This window comes from Schistocerca gregaria, chromosome 2, assembly GCF_023897955.1.
Source record: "Schistocerca gregaria isolate iqSchGreg1 chromosome 2, iqSchGreg1.2, whole genome shotgun sequence".
In the NCBI taxonomy this organism is placed as follows: domain Eukaryota; kingdom Metazoa; phylum Arthropoda; class Insecta; order Orthoptera; family Acrididae; genus Schistocerca; species Schistocerca gregaria.
The window spans coordinates 749746565-749766816 of record NC_064921.1 but is presented as its reverse complement, the minus strand read 5'-3'; the positions used below and the strand labels follow the sequence as shown (position 1 = coordinate 749766816).

Genomic DNA, 20252 nt, shown 5'->3' with positions numbered 1-20252 from the left:
TATTGCTTTTCTGTGCACCGCCTAATTATGAAGCGCTGAAATTCCACAAGATTTTCCTTCATAATTTTTCAGCAGCTTCCGTGCGACTGAAGTTCGCCTCCGAAGTGAAAAACCCCAGCGCTTTGTAAAACAGATCAATCCAGCAGCGACTAGCCTTAAAATTTTCGATTTTTTGCTCTCTAGCAATTTCATGTGCCTTAATTTTTAAAATTTCTGTGTTCACAGGCAGGAATTTCTTACGCTCTTCCTTAACAAATTCATTTACAATCACTTCTAGTGCATGATATCGGCCACACTCTGGCCCACTAAATGCTTTCCTGCTACTTGAACATTCAAATAATTTGTGTCTCTGCAATCACCATCGCCTGACGTTGCTCTCATCAATCTCATATCGCAGACCTGCAGCATGATTAGAACTCTGTTCCGCAAAAGAAATAACTCCCCTCTTGTATTTGGTACTATAATGAATGAGCTTCGTTATGGTTCACTAACACCAACAAGCACTTCACAAAATTCCATGAAGCAACAGGGAGCCCCAGTGTATCAACACGTGCAGCAATGCTAAAGCCTTGTGCGTTGTTGATATTTTTCTGTAAAGGAATTATTTTTTGTTGCTACAAATATTTGAAAGTCTGCTACATTTGAAGATGAACAATACGGAATTTCTATTTACTTCGTTGGATAATGTATGAAAATGCAGTGGTCGAAACTCAAGGTGGAGAAAAAAGCTCATCTTCTACACACACACACACCCTTTTTTTTACTGACAAAGAGGTTTTGGCACCAGTATTTATCTTTGTGCGTGCAAAGCATGCCTGTGTAGCGCTACATATATTCTACAGCAGAAGTTAGTTGTGGCAGCACCTATCAACATTCTTCAGAACTTCCACTTACTTTGCACTCGATTCTAAGCCGCAGGCAGTTTTTTGGATTACAAAAACCAGAAAAAAAGTGCAGCTTAGATTCGAGTAAATACAGGTAAGTCATGGTTGGAAAATACTAACACGAATTCTTTACAAACGAATGGAAAAACTGACAGAAGCCAATGCCGGGGAAGATTAGTTTGGATTCCACAGAAATGTTGGAACACGTGAGGCAAAACTGACCCTATGACTTACCTTAGAAAATAAATTAAGGAAAGGCAAACCTTCATTTCCAACATTTGTACACTTAGAGAAAGCTTTTGACAATGTGGAGTGGTATACTCTCTTTCAAATTCTGGAATACTCTCTTTCAAATTCTAAAGGTGGCAGAGGTCAAATACAGGGAGCGAAAAGCTATTTATAATTTGTACAGAAACCAGATGGCAGTTATAAGAATCAATGGGCATGAAAGGGAAGCAGTGGTTGGGAAGGGAGTGAGGCAGGGTTGTAGCCTAACCCCGATGTTATTCAATCTGTATATTGAGCAATCAGTAAAGGAAACATAAGAAAAAAATTGGATTAGGTATTAAAATTCAAGGAGAAGAAATAAAAACTTTGAGGTTCGCCGATGACATTGTAATTCTGTCAGTGACAGCAAAGAATCTGGAAGAGCAATTGAATGGAATGGACAGTGTCTTGAAAGTAGGATATAAGATGAACATCAAAACAAAGATAACGAAATGTAGCCAAATTAAATCAGGTGATGCTGAAGGAATTAGATTAGGAAATGACAAACTGAAAGTAGTAGATGAGTTTTGTTATTTGGGAAGCAAAATAACTGATGACTGTCGAAGTAGGTACGATATAAAATGTAGCCTGGCTGTGGTAAGGAAAGCGTTTTTAAAGAAGAGAAATTTGTTAACATTGAGTTTAGATTTAAGCGACAGGAAGTCTTTTATGATGGTATCTGTACGGAAGTGAAACATGGATGATAAACAGGTTAGACAAGAAGAGAATAGAAGCTTTAGAAATGGGGTGCTACAGAGGAATGCTGAAGATTTTATGGATAGATCACGTAACTAATGAGGAGGTACTGAATAGCAGTGGGGAGAAGAGGAATCTGTGGCACAACTTCACTAGGAGGAGGGATCGGTTGGTAGGACATGTTTTGAGGCATCAAGGTATCACCAATTTAGTATTCGAGGGAAGTGCAGAGGGCAAGAATCATAGAGGGGGACCAAGAGATCAACACACTAAGTAGATTCAGAATGATGTAGGTTGCAGTAGTTATTCATAGATGAAGAGGCTTGCACAGGACAGAGTAGCATGGAGCGCTGCATCACACCAGTCTCTGGATTGAAGACCACAAGAAGAGAGAAGGGTTTCCATAATGTATACACATAGTAATGGATGAATAAGTTACCTTAAACAGGGGTTTGCAAGAGGCTTTAGGTTTGCATCCAGCGTGATTCTAATGGGCCTTTCTTGTTGTTTGAAAGTGCTATTACCTGTTTTAGAGTTTCCGTATAATGTGACTCCAAATTTAAGATGAGAATGGAAGTACGCATGATGTGCATTCATTATTGTTTTCTCACTACAGTGTGATTTTAGAGACCAAAGAAGGTAACATGTCTTGCTCAGTTCTACATTAAGGTATTCAATGTGCTTATTCCATTTTACACTGCTCTGCAGCTTTGTCTTAAGAACTTGGTTCCAGCGGTGTTACCAACTAGATCATCGCTGATAGAGACCAATCGGAAAACATGTCCTGTCTGGAGCAGTGTGGGATTTTAGTGTGATTATAATTTTTTTTTGATTATTTATTACAAGCTGATTATTCTGTGTCCAGCTACTAACTTGTTTTGTGACCTAGTGTTCACTGACTGCTGTAATTGTTCAAATGGTTCAAATGGCTCTGAGCACTATGGGACGTAACCTCTGAGGTCATCAGTCCCCTAGAACTTAGAACTACTTAAACCTAACAACCTAAGGACATCACACACATCCATGCCCGAGGCAGGATTTGAACCTGCGACCGAAGCGGTCACGCGGCTCCAGAATGAAGCGCCTAGAACCGCACGGCTCCTGCATGTCTTCTTTTAGTAGAATTGTGGTGTCATCTGCAAATATAATTGTTTTAAGTGCCTCCACATTTAAGTTGAGATCATTTATACACAGAAGGGGTCCCATTACTGACCCTCGGGGTACAACATATTTAATTTGTTCATAGTCTAACAAGTGTTCTGATACAGTTTTTAGATGGATATTTGTGTCCTTGACGTACATTGACTCCTTACGACTGCTCAGGAAGGAACTGATCCAGTAGTTGGATAGACCTCGAATATCTTATTTCTCAAGCTTTGATAGCAGAAACTTATGACCCCCCATGTCAAAAGCTTTCGACAGGTCAATAACTACTCCTATTGATTCCTGTTTCTTGTCCATCAAGCTTAATAGGGTACAGATGCATTCATAAACAGCAGTTGTCATTGGCCTCTTATTTCTGAATCCATTTTGTTCATGACACAGGATATTGCTTTTTATTTACAAATTTCATAAGTCTGTCATACATAACTTTTTCTAATACTTTTGAAATGTAGGAGGAAACTATGATGGGTCTGCAGTTATTTACATTATCTTTCTCACCTTCTTTATATACTGTAATAACTTTAGATGTTTTCAATACGTCAGAGAAAGTGCATGCCTGAAGTATACAGTCGCAAAAGTGTGTAAGCATTTCTGTTAGATTTGATGCACTCTTCTTTAAGATTTTTGCAGGGACACCATCAATGCCTGCAGATTTTGAATGTTTTAATCCTTTTATTGCATTAGCTGCTTCGTATTGTGAGACAGAAATGGTGTACACTGACCCTCTAGAAGCACTTATTTTATATTGATTGGCTTGGGTGTGTTTATGTAAATTTGATTGTATCATATAATCAGCAACACCTGTGAAAAAACTGTTAAATTTGTAGGCTACTTTTATGTATCCACATCGGTTACTATAGATGCACTTGCAAATGGGCAGTGCTTGAAAATGATTTCTTCCTCTGTAGGTTGGTAAAATTAAATATTTTTGCATTCAGGGAAGAAAGGTGGTGATTGAAATTTTGTTACAAGATCTCGCTGCAACAAATATCACTTTTGTTTTGATGATTACCACACCCGCTTGCTTTATCATATCTGTGACACTATCACATCTATTTCACAATAATATGAATGGCAACACAGCTGTAGCTTGAGATGACTTTTGTTTTCGGTCCCCCAACCTTTTGTGCTTCACAAGTGAGAGTTCACAACACCAATTTCAGTTTTCCATTGAGTTATTTTGTAAAAAAAAACATGTGTGCAAATGGTACCCTTCTTTCTGATCAGTGACTTGTAGGAGAATATATATATATCTCTCTCTCCCCCCCCCCCCCCCCTACACACACACACACACACACACACACACACACACACACACACAGAGAGAGAGAGAGAGAGAGAGAGAGAGAGAGAGAGAGAGAGAGAGAGACAGAGAGAGAGAGAGAGAGAGAGAGAGAGAGAGAGAGAGAGAGAGAGAGAATTTTGCAAAAGAAAGGAAAGAAAAAACAGTTGTGTATGGCCCATTTTGTCTTCACTTCCCCTCTTTTCCACAGGTTCTTAAGACTGAAACTAGTTGGATATGTACAAAATATCACCTAAGTATGAGGTAATGCAGTATGCTATGCATCAACACACTAGATGGTTCACTAGATTCAGTAACAGAAATATATATCAATTACTATCAGTTTCTATGTGGAACACTAGATCGCGTGTTCAATATATAAATCAACACACTTGCAAGATATCACTTCAGGATAGTGAAAGAGGTCCTGATGTTTCTTTTTGTGTGTTATCATAGGCAGAAACTGCTAAGTCTTTGACAATGATATTATTCTATTTTAATACAAAATTCTTTGTTTCGAAAAAAAGTAGCCACAATCTCTTGAACAATGACTTTTATTTGACTCACTCAATGCCTTAGTTAAGCATTTCACTGGTTGTTTCTAACAACTATATAAAGACTCAAAATGGGTACTCAGCTCCATTAGGTGCAGTGAAAGACCATTCACCATTTTACTGACAGAATGCCCATCTAGTAATGACAAATGAATAAAAATATTTTCTATGGCTGTGCTACTGTTCCCCAGCACCCTAGTTGGAAAAAACACAATCTGCATCAGATCATATGAATTTAGGAGATCTACCAACATTCTTTTTCTTGGACCATCAGATATAAAATTTATACTGAAGTCACCACATATAACTAATTTCTGGTACTTCCTACAAAGTGAATCAAAAACCCTCAGCTTGAGCAGAAATGCTCTGAAGTCAGAGTTAGGGAACCTATAAACAACAATAATTAGAAGTTTTTTACTATATTCAACTGCCCCTTCACAACATTCAAATATCTGTTCAGTGCGCTGCTGTGATATGTCTATGGACACAAATGGCATACTGTTTTTTATCCCATCCCACAAGGAACTCCTTGAAACACAGCCAGCTAATTTGTATCCTGGTAAAGGAAGCCTCTGAACTGCCAATTATTTAAGTGGTGCTCCGAAATACTAATAATTTCAGAGTCAACATCTGTATACAGTTCACTAACTTTGTCTCTAATACCTCTTCCATTTTCATGAAATACGCTAATTCCTTCTCTAGTTGGAAACATGACTTCCTCTGAATGTAAGCCTTTACTTAGACGGATTTCCTTTAAGCAGGTATACCTATCAGCCGACTTCAATATGAAAAAGGTGCAGCTCGAACACCAATTACTACAGCAATTTTTCCACGAGTCATCCCACCACCACCCACTACACTGTCATCTATAAGTTTTGCCAGCCTCCCCTTCCCATACCTATTGAAGTGCAGGCCACACTTAGTAAAACCTGATCTACTGATAGACCAAACTGGCACCACTGAAATGTGACCCATTCCCTCAGCCATCAGTGCCCTCTCCAGCCCTATGTTAACTCACCTAACAGCCACATTAAGATGAGGCTGATCATGATGCTGAAACAGTTGCATGAAACATTAGTGCCACCAGTTTGAGCAGCTATCTTTACCAGGTCACCCCTACATCATATTCCCCGTGCTTATCAAGACTGTTCCCTGCTCCACCCACTATCACTACCTGATCCTCTTTCATAAAATTCCTAAGTAGCTCCCCTAAGCTGTCAGATACCTGAGCAAACCATGCACTAAGCTTCATAATGCTGGTGACCTGGTAATCACTCCGATCACTTCCTGCAACTGCTGGCCCACACCCCCTACTGTGCGAACTACCAAGCAGCAAAATTCTGTTAGACTTTGCAACAGACCTAGGCCTTCTATTATTGCTGAGGACTGCTGCATGTTTCCTGCATCTATAGCTACAACTATCAGAACATCTTTTCCGCATTCATGAAAGTGGGGTACATACATCTGTTAATTACTACTTTTCTTTCCAGAAGCACTGTAATTTCTTCTCTTGTTCCCATACATCTAATAAACTCAAAATGGTCTGACTCAATAAACCACTCAATTTCTCCTTTAGTTTGGATTTTTGATAAATTCGTATGTCAGAGAAATATGCTAAGATGGATAGTGTCCTGTAATTAATCCAGTCAAATGCCCTATAGCTCTACTGTTATTTGTACAGTTACTGCTCTACTTTTAATGAACATTTCCATAACACTCATTTGTTATGTTTAACTTTTTGTTGCATACTGTTCCTACACTTGTTCCATAATTCAGCAGGGATTTCAATACCAGTAAGCAATGTTAAAATTCCAGCTTCACGATAAGGTGACTACATACTTCTACCATAATTTCTTTTTTCACTTCTTATAAAGTTTTTCCCATTTTTAACATCCACTTTGGGATCAAAAGTATCCGGACACCTGGCTGACAATGACTTAAAAGTTTGTGGCGCCCTCCATCGGTAATGCTGGAGCTCAATATGGTGTTGACCCACCCTTAGCCTTGATGGCAGTTTCCATTCTCGCAGGCACACATTCAATCAGGCGTTTGAGGGTTTCTTGGGGAATGGCAGTCCATTCTTCACGGAGTGTTGCACTGAGGTGAGGTACTGATGCCAGTTGGTGAGGCCTGGCACAAAGTCAGCATTCCAAAATATCCCAAAGGTGTTCTACAGGATTCAGGTCACAACTCTCTGCAGGCCAGTCCATTACAGGGATGTTATTGTCATGTAACCACTCCGTGATAGGTTGTGTATTATGAACAGGTGCTTGATCGTGTTGCAAGGTGCAATCGCCATCCCCGAATTGCTCTTCAACACTGGGAAGCAAAAAGGTGCTTAAAACATCAATGTAGTCCTGTGCTGTGATAGTGCCGCACAAAACAACAAGGGGTGCAAGCCCCCTCCATGAAAAACAAGACCACAGCATAACACCACCGCCTCCGAATTTTACTGTTGGCACTACACACGCTGGCAGATAACGTTCACCGGGTATTCCCCATACCCACACCCTGCAATCGGATCGCAACATTGTGTTCTGTGATTCGTCACTCCACACAATGTTTTTCCACTGTTCAATGTCCAATGTTTACACTCCTTACACCAAGCGAGGCATAGTTTGTCATTTACTAGCGTGATGTGTGGCTTATGAGCAGCCGCTCGATCATCAAATCCAAGTTTTCTCACCTCCCGCCTAACTGTCATAGTTCTTGCAGTGGACCCTGATGCAGTCTGGAACTGCTGTGTGTTGATCTGGATGATGTCTGCCTATTACACATTACGACCCTCCGCAACTGTTGGTGGTCTCTGTCAGTCAACAGACGAGGTCAGCCTGTACGCTTTTGTGCTGTACTTGTCCCTTCACGTTTCCTATGACATTGGAAACATTGGACCTAGGGATGTTCAGGAGTATGGAAATATCCCGTACAGACATGTGATGCAAGTGACACTCAATCACCTGACCACGTTCGAAGTCTGTGAGTTCCACGGAGCACCCCGTTCTACTCTTTCACGATGTCTAATGACTACTGAAGTTACGGATATTGATTACCTGGCAGCAGAAGGTGGCATCACAATGCACCTAATATGAAAAATGTTATGTTTTGGTGGTGTCTGGATACTTTTGATCACACAGTGTACCATGACCTCCTTCACATTCACACAATTCAGATTCCATGTTAAAATGTTGGTTCCCTTTCCTAAGTAGGATTACTGGAGTAGGTTAAGTGCATGCAAGTCACTGAAGTGGTACCTAATTGCAAGAAGGTGGCTTTCGAGGTACTCCCAGCCAATCATGCTATACCACTGTACGAGGATTGCCCAGAAAGTAATGCACCAATTTTTTTTCTCTCTCCCCAAAACAATGCTATGAATGTGAAACATTACGTACGTATTACTTGAAGTCTCCTGAATGAGCACACCACATTTCCCTTACTTCCGACTGATGGTGTAGCTGCAGGACAGTATCAAAATGGCGTCCGTAGGTGATTTACATTACAAGCAATGTGTCATCATTGACTTTCTCACTGCAGAGAAAGAAACTGTGGGGGAATATTCACTAACACTTGTGCAAAGTCTATGGAGCATCTGCTGTTGACAAAAATACAGTTATTCGCTGGGCAAGGAGGGTGAGGTCACCAGAAGGCAGTTCGACGGAGTTCCACGATTTGCAACGGTCAAGATCATCCACGGTTGTCACACGACATGGTGCAGCACATGATGTTGTCATTTGCAAGGACAAACACGTTAAAGGATGCCATTTGTGGAGAACATTTTGAGGAAAACAAAAGGATTATGACCAATGTTTGTGTATGATTTACCTAACAAGACGTAGAGCAGCAAGTTGCAATCTGCCATGTTTTGTTGGCACATTTTTCGAAGAAAGTGAGAATGTCACAGTTCACACAAAGGTACTATGATTTTTCTGGTCTAAGTAAAATCCTCATTATGTACAAGAGTTGGAAATAAACCTGCCTCTTGTTATGATCGTGGTCCGGGATGTCATCGTAATACATGTTGGGCTCATATTTTAAGGATAAATGACCAGAAATGTTTATTTGGACATTTTGCATTTGCAAACATTGTTAATACCTCAGCTCAAAGAAACAGGAATTGAGGATATAATCTGATTACAGCAGCTACATCACATTGTTTTATTTGTGTATGAGAGTTCCTTGAGGAACAATTTTGAGGCTGCTGATTCAGCTCCATTGAAATGGCCACCACAAAGCCTGAACCTTACCATGCCACACAAGTCATTGTGGGGCACAATCAAGTCCCACATGGTCCAACATTGGTACATGAAAAACAGAGACTATTTATTTGTACACAGCTCATTCACTTCAAGTTTGAAGATGTCAGACGTATCGAGTGACTTATGGCTGTTTCTGTTACAGTATCATCTTGCTCTGCCTGAAACAGTATCATCTCTTCAACAATCAGTCTCTTCTGAATTTCTACAACGCCACATTACCTCTCACTGGTTGAAGAACAGCAGTCCTCATTTCACAAGGGAACACAGACTGCATTCTAACTAGAAAATGCACCCGTATCAGCAAGCGGTTACTTAAAGGGTAAACTGTCAACTACTCACTTTTTTATCACTTTCCTTTATCAGTTCAGAATTGCACAAATGAGTAATTGCAGAGAATAACCGTGCAGCAGTATTGAAGCATCTGGCTTACCTTTGAAAGACATAACCACAATATCATGAAAGGATATATTGCTACTCACCGAAAAGATGACTCACTGAGTTGCACACAGGCACAACAAAAAGACTGTTACACACGTAGCTTTTGGCCAAAGCCTTCCTCAGAAACAAAAATAAAACACAGAGACCCTTCAAACAAGCAAGCATATCTCTTGTGTACGTGACCGCTCTCTCTGGCTGCTGCGGCCAGAATGCAATGGTGTTGGGTTGAGCAGAAGCAGCAATCTCAAGCAGCAATCTGGATTGAGGTGCAGAAGAGTGGAGGAATAGTAGGGTACAGGTGGTAAGAGAGAGTCAGCACTGCCTGATAGAATGTGCAAGGACTATATGGTGGCCACAAAAGGCTGCTTGGCACAACACTGAGAGGCTGTGTGGGGTGGGAGGGAGGACAGGGAGTGGAAAAGGAGAGCAAAGGAGAAGGCAAAACACTGGTGGCACTGGTAGACTGTGGAGAACATGAATTGGGAGAAAATGATAGGGCAGAGGGTGTGGAAACTGTTGGGTGGAGGGTGTGGGATCAGTAAGTTACCTTTGTTTGAGGTCAGGGTGATTTCAGGAGTAGAGAATGAATTGTAAGTATAACTTGTGCAGTTCAGAGAAGGTGGAGGGGAGGATTCAGATGCCCTGACTTATGAAGCAGCCATTGAAAACTGAGCATGTTATGTTCGGCTGCTTGTGGTACTTTGTTCTGGGCCACAATTTGGTGGTGCCCATTTATCCTGGTAAAATATAAATAGGAGTGCAATGACTGCAGCAAAGCCGGTGTACGACATGGCTGCTTTAACAGGTGGCCCAGCATCAGATGGGGTAGTATAAACTTGTGACAGGAGTGGAATAGAAAGTGCTGGGTGGATGGATTGGGCAGGTCTTGCAAACTTGGCCTTCCATGGGGTGTGGATTGTTGGTGGCATAGGAATGGCCTAGGATGTCATGAGGTTAAGTGGGTGACAGAGCAGCACTTTAGGAGGGGTGGGAAGAATCTTGGATAGGATGTCCCTCATTTCCAGGCATGATGATAGACAATCAAAGCTCTGACGAAGAATGTGGTTCAGCTGTTCCACTCCTAGGTGGTATTGGGTAACAAAGGGCCTGCTCCTTTACAGTCGAAATGCAGGTACTGTTGGTGGTTGGTGGATTTAATGTGGGCAGAGGTGTGAATGGAGCAATCAGAGAGGAAGAGATCAATGTCCAGAAAGGTGGCATGTTGGCCTGAGGAAGATTAGGTGAAGCAGACGGGAGAAAATGTGTTGAAGCTGTGAAAGAACAAGGAGAGGGTGTCTTTGTCCCGAGTCCAGTTCATGAAGATCTTGTCATTTAACCTGAAACTAGCGGAGAAGTTTCTTTCCAATAAGAAGACAAGTGGACAAACCATAGAGGAAAAAGTAGGCTCTGTTATAAGAATATTGCAGTGCATAGTGTTGGTACACACTGTAAGTGAATATCTAACATGAGGTTGATTAGTTTTGAACGAGACAGAAGTAAAAGCAAATAGGCAATGTTAAGAACAGTGAAGGGCATCCATTTAATGTATATGAAAATGAATGATGTGAGGAAAACATGTAGGGAGGAGAATAACTTTAACATTAGAGATTGGATTTTTAAGAAAAATACATGTCACTCAGCAATTTGGAATAATAGCCTATATCCAAGTTGAGAACACTAGTTATACAAGTTTAGTTTTTCTTTGTTTAGGGGTATACCGCAACTTTTAGTTAACATCTACACAAAATTAATTTTTCAAATTTCCCAAACTCAATCCTTATGATCTTTTTGTCACTTTACAGACTTAGAATTTTGGAATCAGTGTTTTAATAGTTTCTGCAATTGACTGGAATACACAAATTACAGGGGTACGATCAGAAAACTGTATTATTTTTGTCAGAATGAAGAAATGTGAACGAATGTGAACCACAAACAATATTGCTCACATGAACAATCACCTCAGCTTTCGGCCTTGAACTGAAGTGGCAATAGATGGAGAGCACACTAGGAATGCGGTGATGTATTCTGCCCTGGTCTCTGGAGAAAAAAGAGAAACGAAAAATTGATTTTGTCAACATTCTGCATTCTGAAATATGGTGGTGATATCAAACAATATCTTTTACAAAAATTGTGAATTCTGTCTTAGTAAAGACAGATGTTAGCAAGTTTGTATTTAAGAACAATGGAAGTAAACAAATAAATCATTAAATATGGGTCTGGGTAAGAAACTCCTATACTTTAGGCAAGGTATTCACTGCATTGATCATTTGTGAAAATTTATCACAAATTACACTTTGTTTGCAATAAAGACTGGGAGCTAAATGATAGGTCTGTGGTGTGGCATGTGTAACCTTTACACAGTGATTTTTATGTCTATAATGTGACATATTATCTTTAGGGGCCTATACAGTGCCGTTTATTTATCATATGGCAATACACATACAAATATTACAAAACTACTACATGCCAACATTTAAGCACAGCTCTCCAGCATAAAATAACACAAATGACAACAGTTATATATGGATATCAAGGTCTTTTATGTATTTTATAACATCACTCATAACTGTCAGGAAATCTTCAAAAGGATCCCTGTAGGCATGTACGGGGCACATCGATACAACATAAACAACTGACTGTAGAGTGAGCTTTTAAACAGCTTAAAAGCATATGAGTTTTATTGCCTGGGAAGTGACCTTAAAAAAAACCTCTGTAGAATTTCAGATTCCCTAAGCAGGTAGTCCTTGGCCAAATGGTGTTCAGTAATCAGTAAACACTGCATCTAACAATAAAATATGGACTTCAACATGACAGCATGTATGGTCTGGCATACATGAATAACCATCTAGAAATAAGTTTCAACACGATTTTGTTTTCAACTTATAACACAACTTACAATTTTTATTCTTTACAATGTGAGAGCTAACAGTACACTATGACACATTTAGAGAAAAAGATTTATCTTTTAACTACATTCTTCAAATAATATTTTCAGGAAAGCATGTATCAATTTGATCATCACTGATTCAGTTACACTGCTCATTTAAGACATGATTTTTTTCCACTTTCCTTCAAATTATTTCTATCATCTGTTTTGAGACGACATTTTTGGCAGACAACCTCCAAACCTATTCTGGAGCTCTTTTAAGTCCCTTGATATGTGTACGTGCCACCATATTTCCTTGCACAAGTCTACACTGTTGCTGTTTGCATACCAGAAGTGTGTAATTATTCTTATTTACCACTACCCTGGACACACTTACATTTTACTGTAAACTGGAATATTGTTTATTTCATTTCAATCTTCCACCCATGATACTGTCAAGGTGAGGAGACTTTAAAGGATGTAGAACCTGCTTGTTCCCTCAGCAATTCCCAAATTGCCTAGTCTTCTGTCAGTAATATTATGACCTGTGAGACAAGAAAAGTGGAGAACAATGTGATGGCTCTGAAAATAAATATATTTTGTTGAGCAAGGACATTACAGTGCTTTGTGACTGGGGGCAGACTGCTCCACTGCTGTACAGGGAAGGAACTATGATTTGTGCTGTATTTGTTGCTTATCTTCTCGTTTGTGCAATTGCACGTATAAGTATGTGTGTCATTTTCAAGTCTATATAGGAAATGCAGCAGTTTTCAAATGTATAACGCAAAACATGCAAATCGTGGAGGAGCCTGACAGAGTTTTAAGGCCTCAAAATAAGCATTCCTCTCCAATATTGATCATGAATATTATTTCAGTTTGGAAAGTCTACATTAATGAAATCTTTGCAGGAAGTAGTGACTGCTAAAGTTCAGGGTTTGGTGAAACTTTTTCAGTAACCAAACAGCTTCACACATACTATTTCTTAACTGCTTTAGAGACTTCACAGTTCCTGCTATTCTTTGAATATCTACCTAGTTATAAAAAAGGTTTCTACCTTTAAATCTTTATTTTCTTTTGATAGTAGGAAATCATTTAATGTTCTGCTACTACTTAATGAACAAAACCCTTGCTGATTCTACCCTCATGTATGGTTCCACAGTCTGAGACTCCTACAGGTAGATTTGACAGAGTAGACACAAGGAAGAACAACTTTGTTTCACAGTTGTATTTAGTAACTATGAGAGTGACATGGAGATGCTCTTCAAACTCCAGTGGCATATGTCACAAAAGTAGCACTGTACATCACACAGAGGTTTACTAGTATTGTTAAAATTCTGAGCAAATGTTTACGGAAAGCTCTTGCAAAACATTGCTTCCTCCTATACACATTTCAAGAACTGACCATGATGGAAACTTTGGGCTCATATGGGTGCTTACCAACTGCCATTCTTCCCATGCATTATTTGCAAACAAAACAGGATAAAGGTAAATGACAGTGGTACCTAAGGCACCCTTTTCCTCATACCGTAACATAACTTAGGGGAAATAGGGTACAACTAACTAACACAATTCAGTTGGTGAACTATCTCACTGGTGGTCAGTAGATCTCAATGGGGGTGTTTTACATTTATAGGTCGAGAACACTTTAGTAAAAAAAATGCCTATCCAAACACAGTCCCACATATATCATTTAACTGGATTGTAGCAAAGTTTTGCCATAGGGTATTTTTGCTATAAAATACCAGTAACCATCAACATCCTGGAGGATCTCCTCACTATGGATCTGTTGGAATAAAACAACATCTAATTTGCAACTGGTGTCAAATGTAAGAACTACCCTTCCTTTTCCTTTGGTAAATCAAGTTCTGACTTGCTTTGTTTTGCTGTTTGTCCTGATCAGATTACATTCTATAACTAATCATATATATCTGGGTAACATGAAAGAATCCATCAGTGCAAAACTAAAATGCAGATTTTTTGTCCTCCTCAAATGTTTATTTTATTGCATTTGTGTTCAAGATGGATTGAATTACATCAACAAGAAATCTTTTCTATACCACTCCTCACTATATAACATATTTTCAACAGCAATGTATTTGTATAATGCTTGATTTTAAAACATTGATATATCATGAAGTGAGAATGCAAGATGAAGTAACAAATGACAGAAGCAGATTTCATGTAAAAATATATGAAGAGCTAGACATATCTCAGTACACTTGTTGCTATCAACAACCTTGGGAGATGCAAAATATTGATATTCTATTAATGATTTGCAATAGACGCACTGCATTCACAAGAAAATATTGACTTACTAGGAAACAGATATTGTGGGAGGTCATGTTTGTTGTAGGGAAGGAGGGGTGGTGATGTGCACATTCTCATCACCTGACTGCACAACACTGTCCCCAGGCTTGAGTCCCCAACGTCTTTGTATGCTTCATGGAATAGGAATATGCGACACAGTTGATGGTAGGCTACTCCATTCAGCAGAAATTAATCTCACGCAATACCACTGCTGCTACTTTACACCAATTCTCTCTCTCTCTCTCTCTCTCTCTCTCTCTCTCTCTCTCTCTCTCTCTGTGTGTGTGTGTTTCATTCCATACTCACACTAAACAATACAAACACAATACTACTCTGAGCAAGAACACATCACTGTCATCTACACAATACAGATATATGCTTAGTACTACACAACATATGAGAACTGGGTAACAACAAAATATTTCTGACATAATTTTGCCTAGAAGAACGTCACGAGATTCTTACATTACACTTTTCCCTACATCAATGAGTATGAAACCGATTTTGATATTAATCTGCAACCTGTACAAGTTCTCGAGCTGACAACTATAATTAATGAAAGTCTGATACATCACTATCGGGTATGAAAGAATAAATGGTACAAATTGAATCTTTCTGCTGGTTAATGTGCTCCACGAATGACAATTCCTCGTGGACTCATTTGCAACATTTTACTGACAATAGTAAACCAAGGGGGCAATAGAGAGGATAATAATGAAACTCATGAACAATTACCTCCTAAAGATGCACTCTTGAACCACACAGTCATCAAACAATTTTCTTGGAAGCAAACTCAGTTTCTAAATTATGTATATGAGCAACACATGCAGAAGTAGAAGAGCCCCTCCAACTAAGCCATAGATCACATCTCTTGAGCTGTTCTAAAATTGTTCTTGAGCTCTCATTCTTCTTCAGTTCAGAAATGGCTCTCTCTTTTTTACGCTTCCACTGCAAGCATGACAATGGTATCATCTGAGGCCTTAGTCACACCACGACAACCAATCCCAAACTAATGCACAAGTGTAAACAGTTAAACTAAATAATTCTTTCATAATGTGGGGCCATAGTCATACTATATTTCTTTAAAGTCAGTACCACCATTAGACTGTTTTTTATTTGCAGTGTTACATTTAGATGATCATGATTTCGGCTTGAGTCAAGATGGTATACTCTGTGATAAAACAAAGAAGTATGCTTTACCAGAAATATCGACCCTTAGACAATGTGTCTAATAGTATCTTTTAAATACGACAGTATGCCATCTTAGCCACTGTATAATACTTTAAAAACTTGATAATGGCACTTTGAAGCCAAAATCATGATCATGTAAATGTAACACTGCAAATAAAAAACAGTATAATGGTGGTACTGACTTTAAAGAGTTACACTAAACATTTCAAACAATAGGCAATACAATATTCATCTTACATGGTAGAACAAAACTAAAAATTATCAATAACCCCAATTTGATTTGCCCCTCTTTTGAGTTGCAGTCAATAAAGCAGCTGAGCTCAAGAGAACAACTGCAAATTATTTGTTTATTTTACTGTCATGCAATCCTGCTTTGTCTACCTTCACTCACACAGGTTTACAATTTCCTTGTGTAATTCATTTTGGTTCGCCTTGCGATCTCTTCCCACATACAAAGGAATCCTTGATTCTGGAATCTTTTTATGCATAGGATCTACTTGCCTGTGTATGTTGTCAGACATCACACCATTATGTCACCCATCAAGGTGGACATACAGTTATCAGTAACTTCTAATACCCGATTCTTTATCTTATATTATAGAAGAATAGCTTCTGTGGGAGGAAGGCCCCATTTTTGTAATGGTTTGTCCCTGTGCAGCATGTCACACCTAGGTTTCTTTCTCTTATTTCACAAATGATCAGCTGCTCTTCATGCCACTTTCAACAGCAAGCGTTTTCAAATCTATTTGTTCATTGGTATTTCATTTCAAACACAGTGTTCGTGGCCATATGTTGCTGTGGCTCAATCTGGGTAAATCGAAAATAAAGAGACAGCGTACACATCTAAAATGTACGAGAATTGGATAAACAGTAAAACACCATTTCTACATTTTACATTCATTTTTATCAGTCACAACATAAGTCCTATTCCCTCAATACAATGCTTCCCTGGGAACTATTCTGTTTTACAACATTTCCCACATGTTAAGTTTTCTCTGACATTATCGCAACCTGTAACATCAATTTTCACAAAGATTTCCGCAAAAAGTGCATCATATTCCTGCTCAAAGTCAGCCTTGGAACAAAGCAGAAAATGTGGACTACACACAAAGTTACAGATCATGTAATGGAGCTTTAGCACGGTTACGAAGAGTTTCACTGTCGGTGTATTGGGCTACAGCCACCTGTATTATAGGTTTGCAGAGTTCGGAAAGGTGGGAAAATATGTTGAGTCACTGACTTAAAGATAATCATGATCTGACCATATCGACTCTTATCGTAACCTTGCTTCCACTCACTGCACTGTATTACAACAGCTTTAATTTAATTTCACGGTAATTTATACAAATAAACACCACTTTTGAAGAGGGCCATCTCTAAGTGGGCTTTCATTCATTGTTGTTACTACTGCATGAAATATGGTGATCCCTACTAGGCACAGAGTCTTAAGTTTATATGACCTCATGTCAGACATGAAACATTTCTCCTCAAGTTGCTCTGATGCCCTTCAGCCAAATGATGATCTTGTTGGTATCATAGTTATAGATCTCTTGTCTATTTTCTCTGTTTACGAAGACTACCAATTTTATTGTTTTAACCAATATTGTGTTATCATAATTTTAGAATGATTATGAATGATGTGTCTCATATTAGAACATGAAAATATTTTTAATGTGGATTCAAGAAAGACTTTTGCTTCCCTGTTCTGTGGAGAGACAAGTAGATCATCTAACTGCTGTAAGAAAGAAGCAAAAACAATAAACTATTTGTTCTTTTTTAAAAAAGCAAAACGCTAAATTGTTTTAATTTCATATTTTGAACAATATAAAGAGGATGACTGTAAGAGGAATTGATTCATTTCTGCTTCTTGTGTTTCCGGTGCTTTTCTGTATTTTACTCCTTATAACATTTTACACTTTTTGGGCCAGTCTACTGAAAAGCATAAAATGGCAATTTTACTGTATGTCCTGATCTTCTTCTGGCCCTTCTCTCTGTCCATCACCTCCTCACCCCTCTCTCTACCTCCTCCTCCCCCTCCCCGCTCGTTTCCTCTCTCTGTTCTTCTCCCCCATCTCCTCCTGCACGCTTCTCTCCATCAATCTTCTCCTCACCCCCTCCTACCATATCATTTGGCTGACCTCAGTCCCAGTTTATTGTTATTGCAAATTCAGATTCTGTAATAGTTGTTGTTGTTGTGGTCTTCAGCCATGAGACTGGTTTGATGCAGCTCTCCATGCTAATCTATCTTATGCAAGCTCCTTCATCTCCCAGTACCTACTGCAACCTACATCCTTTTGAATCTGCTTAGTGTATTCATCTCTTGGTCTCCCTCTAAGATTTTTACCCTCCACGCTGCCCTCCAATGCTAAATTTGTGATCCCTTGATGCCTCAGGACATGTCCTACCAATCGATCCCTTCTTCTAGTCAAGTTGTGCCACAAACTTCTCTTCTGCCCAATCCTATTCAATACCTCCTCATTAGTTACGTTATCTACCCACCTAATCTTCAACATTCTTCTGTAGCACCTAATTTCGAAAGCTTCTATTCTCTTCTTGTCCAAACTATTTATTGTCCATGTTTCACTTCCATACATGGCTACACTCCATACAAATACTTTCAGAAATGACTTCCTGAGAAATCTATACTCGATGTTAACAAATTTCTCTTCTTCAGAAACGCTTTCCTTGCCATTGCCAGTCTACATTTTATATCCTCTCTGTAATAGTATTCTAACCATAAACTGATAAGCAATAAATACAAATTTCCTCTTTGCTAATATATATGGATAGGTTGAGTACATTTTGAGATTTTTGGTAAGAATGTTTCCCCTTTATAGATTACAGATATATTTATGTATTAAAAATATATGGTCTACACCTGTCCAATTTTCATTACAGTAAAGTTGAAGTAAATTGGTCAAGAACTTGGAGATTTTTGGTAATAATGTTTCCCCTTTATACATTACATATTAATTAATTTATTATATATATTAAAACAGGTATATAAAAACACCCACACTTACAAATGAAATGTTCTGTAAACATTTCAAAGGAATCAGTGAAGAACTTTCATACATTTAAAATATTGAAACAAAGGAACATTTACATTTTTACAAATGTGGTTTGTTAAGTCTGGTAAATTTTCATGAGAAAATGGAGCATTCTTGTTGTGCCTTCATGAAAGTGTGCAGTTTATTGTTGACAACCATCTTGTAAACTGCTCTGTGTGTCAACTGTGACTGAAAACAGGAAAAATGAAGTTTTGTGATTGGATGAATAATTTGGGAGAGGGGACCAAACACTGAGGCCATCAATCTCATTTGGATCAGGGAAGGATGGGGAAGGAAATCGGCCATGCCCTTTCAGAGGAACCCTCCCAGCATTTACCTGAAGCGATTTGGAAATTACAGAAAACCTAAATCACGATTGCCCGACGGAGGTTCGAACTGTCGTCCTGATGAATGCGAGTCCAGTGTTCTAACCACCAAGTCAACTTGCTCTGTCCAAGTTTTATGCTGTTATTAAACATTTTCATTTGAAGGTTGCGGGGTTGCATAAATCAAGACAGAATTGGATGAAGCTCAGGCAGGCTCTTGCACCATCACTGAAGACCATTTACTTTTGGATTAATGAATTTAAATGTGGTCAAAGGAATAAGTGTCAGAGAATACTTTAAAAAATGCAGAACCTATCCTATTATGCTCCATTGTTGTATCATTTGAATCGTTCAATGGCTGAAAAAACAGCGAGTTTGGCAAACATGAAAGAGCTCTTTAACCATGATAATGCATCCCACATATCAGCAATAACAATGTGTTGGGCATTGGGCTTTTAATTGGTTCTTCATCCACCCTATTCACCAGACTTAGCCCAAAATGACTTCCTGCTGTTCCCTAACTAAAAACTGGGAAGAAATTTTCATCAAATGAGGAAGTGATCATTGCAGTCAGCGAGTATTTTGCAGAGCCTGACAGAACCTATTTTTCTGATGGAACAAAAAAGCTGCAGGACTGTTGGACCAAGTGTCTATCCCTCATATATATGTTTATCATGTATATAATATGTATTTATATACCATATGGTGCTCCAGAGGTATATAAAAACTTGTATATTTGAATGTAATGCTGAGTGAAAATTTCAAAAGAATTGGTGAAAAACCTCCGGAGATTTATGATTTTGTACAAACGAACATGAGATTTTTGCTAACAATGTATCCTTTTAGTAAAAAACACACACACACACACAGAGAGAGAGAGAGAGAGAGAGAGAGAGAGAGAGAGAGATACACTCTATGGCATTCCAGTATGTATACAAAAACACGAGTGTATTCGAACGCAATGTTGTGTCAAA

At 38.8% G+C, this 20252-nt stretch overlaps 1 protein-coding gene across 5 annotated transcripts in view; it reads right to left on the bottom strand.

Annotated features, from left to right (window-relative positions):
• LOC126334930 (insulin receptor substrate 1) overlaps positions 1–20252 on the bottom strand; it is a 211636-nt gene that overhangs the window by 186077 nt on the left and 5307 nt on the right. For 2 of the 5 annotated variants that reach the window (XM_049997665.1, XM_049997663.1), the window contains exon 2: positions 11497–11575. The exons of the other annotated variants lie outside the window; for them this stretch is intronic. The gene's annotated coding sequence lies outside the window, so the exon portion shown is untranslated. The remainder of the gene's footprint in view (positions 1–11496; positions 11576–20252) is intronic. 5 annotated transcript variants of the gene reach the window in all.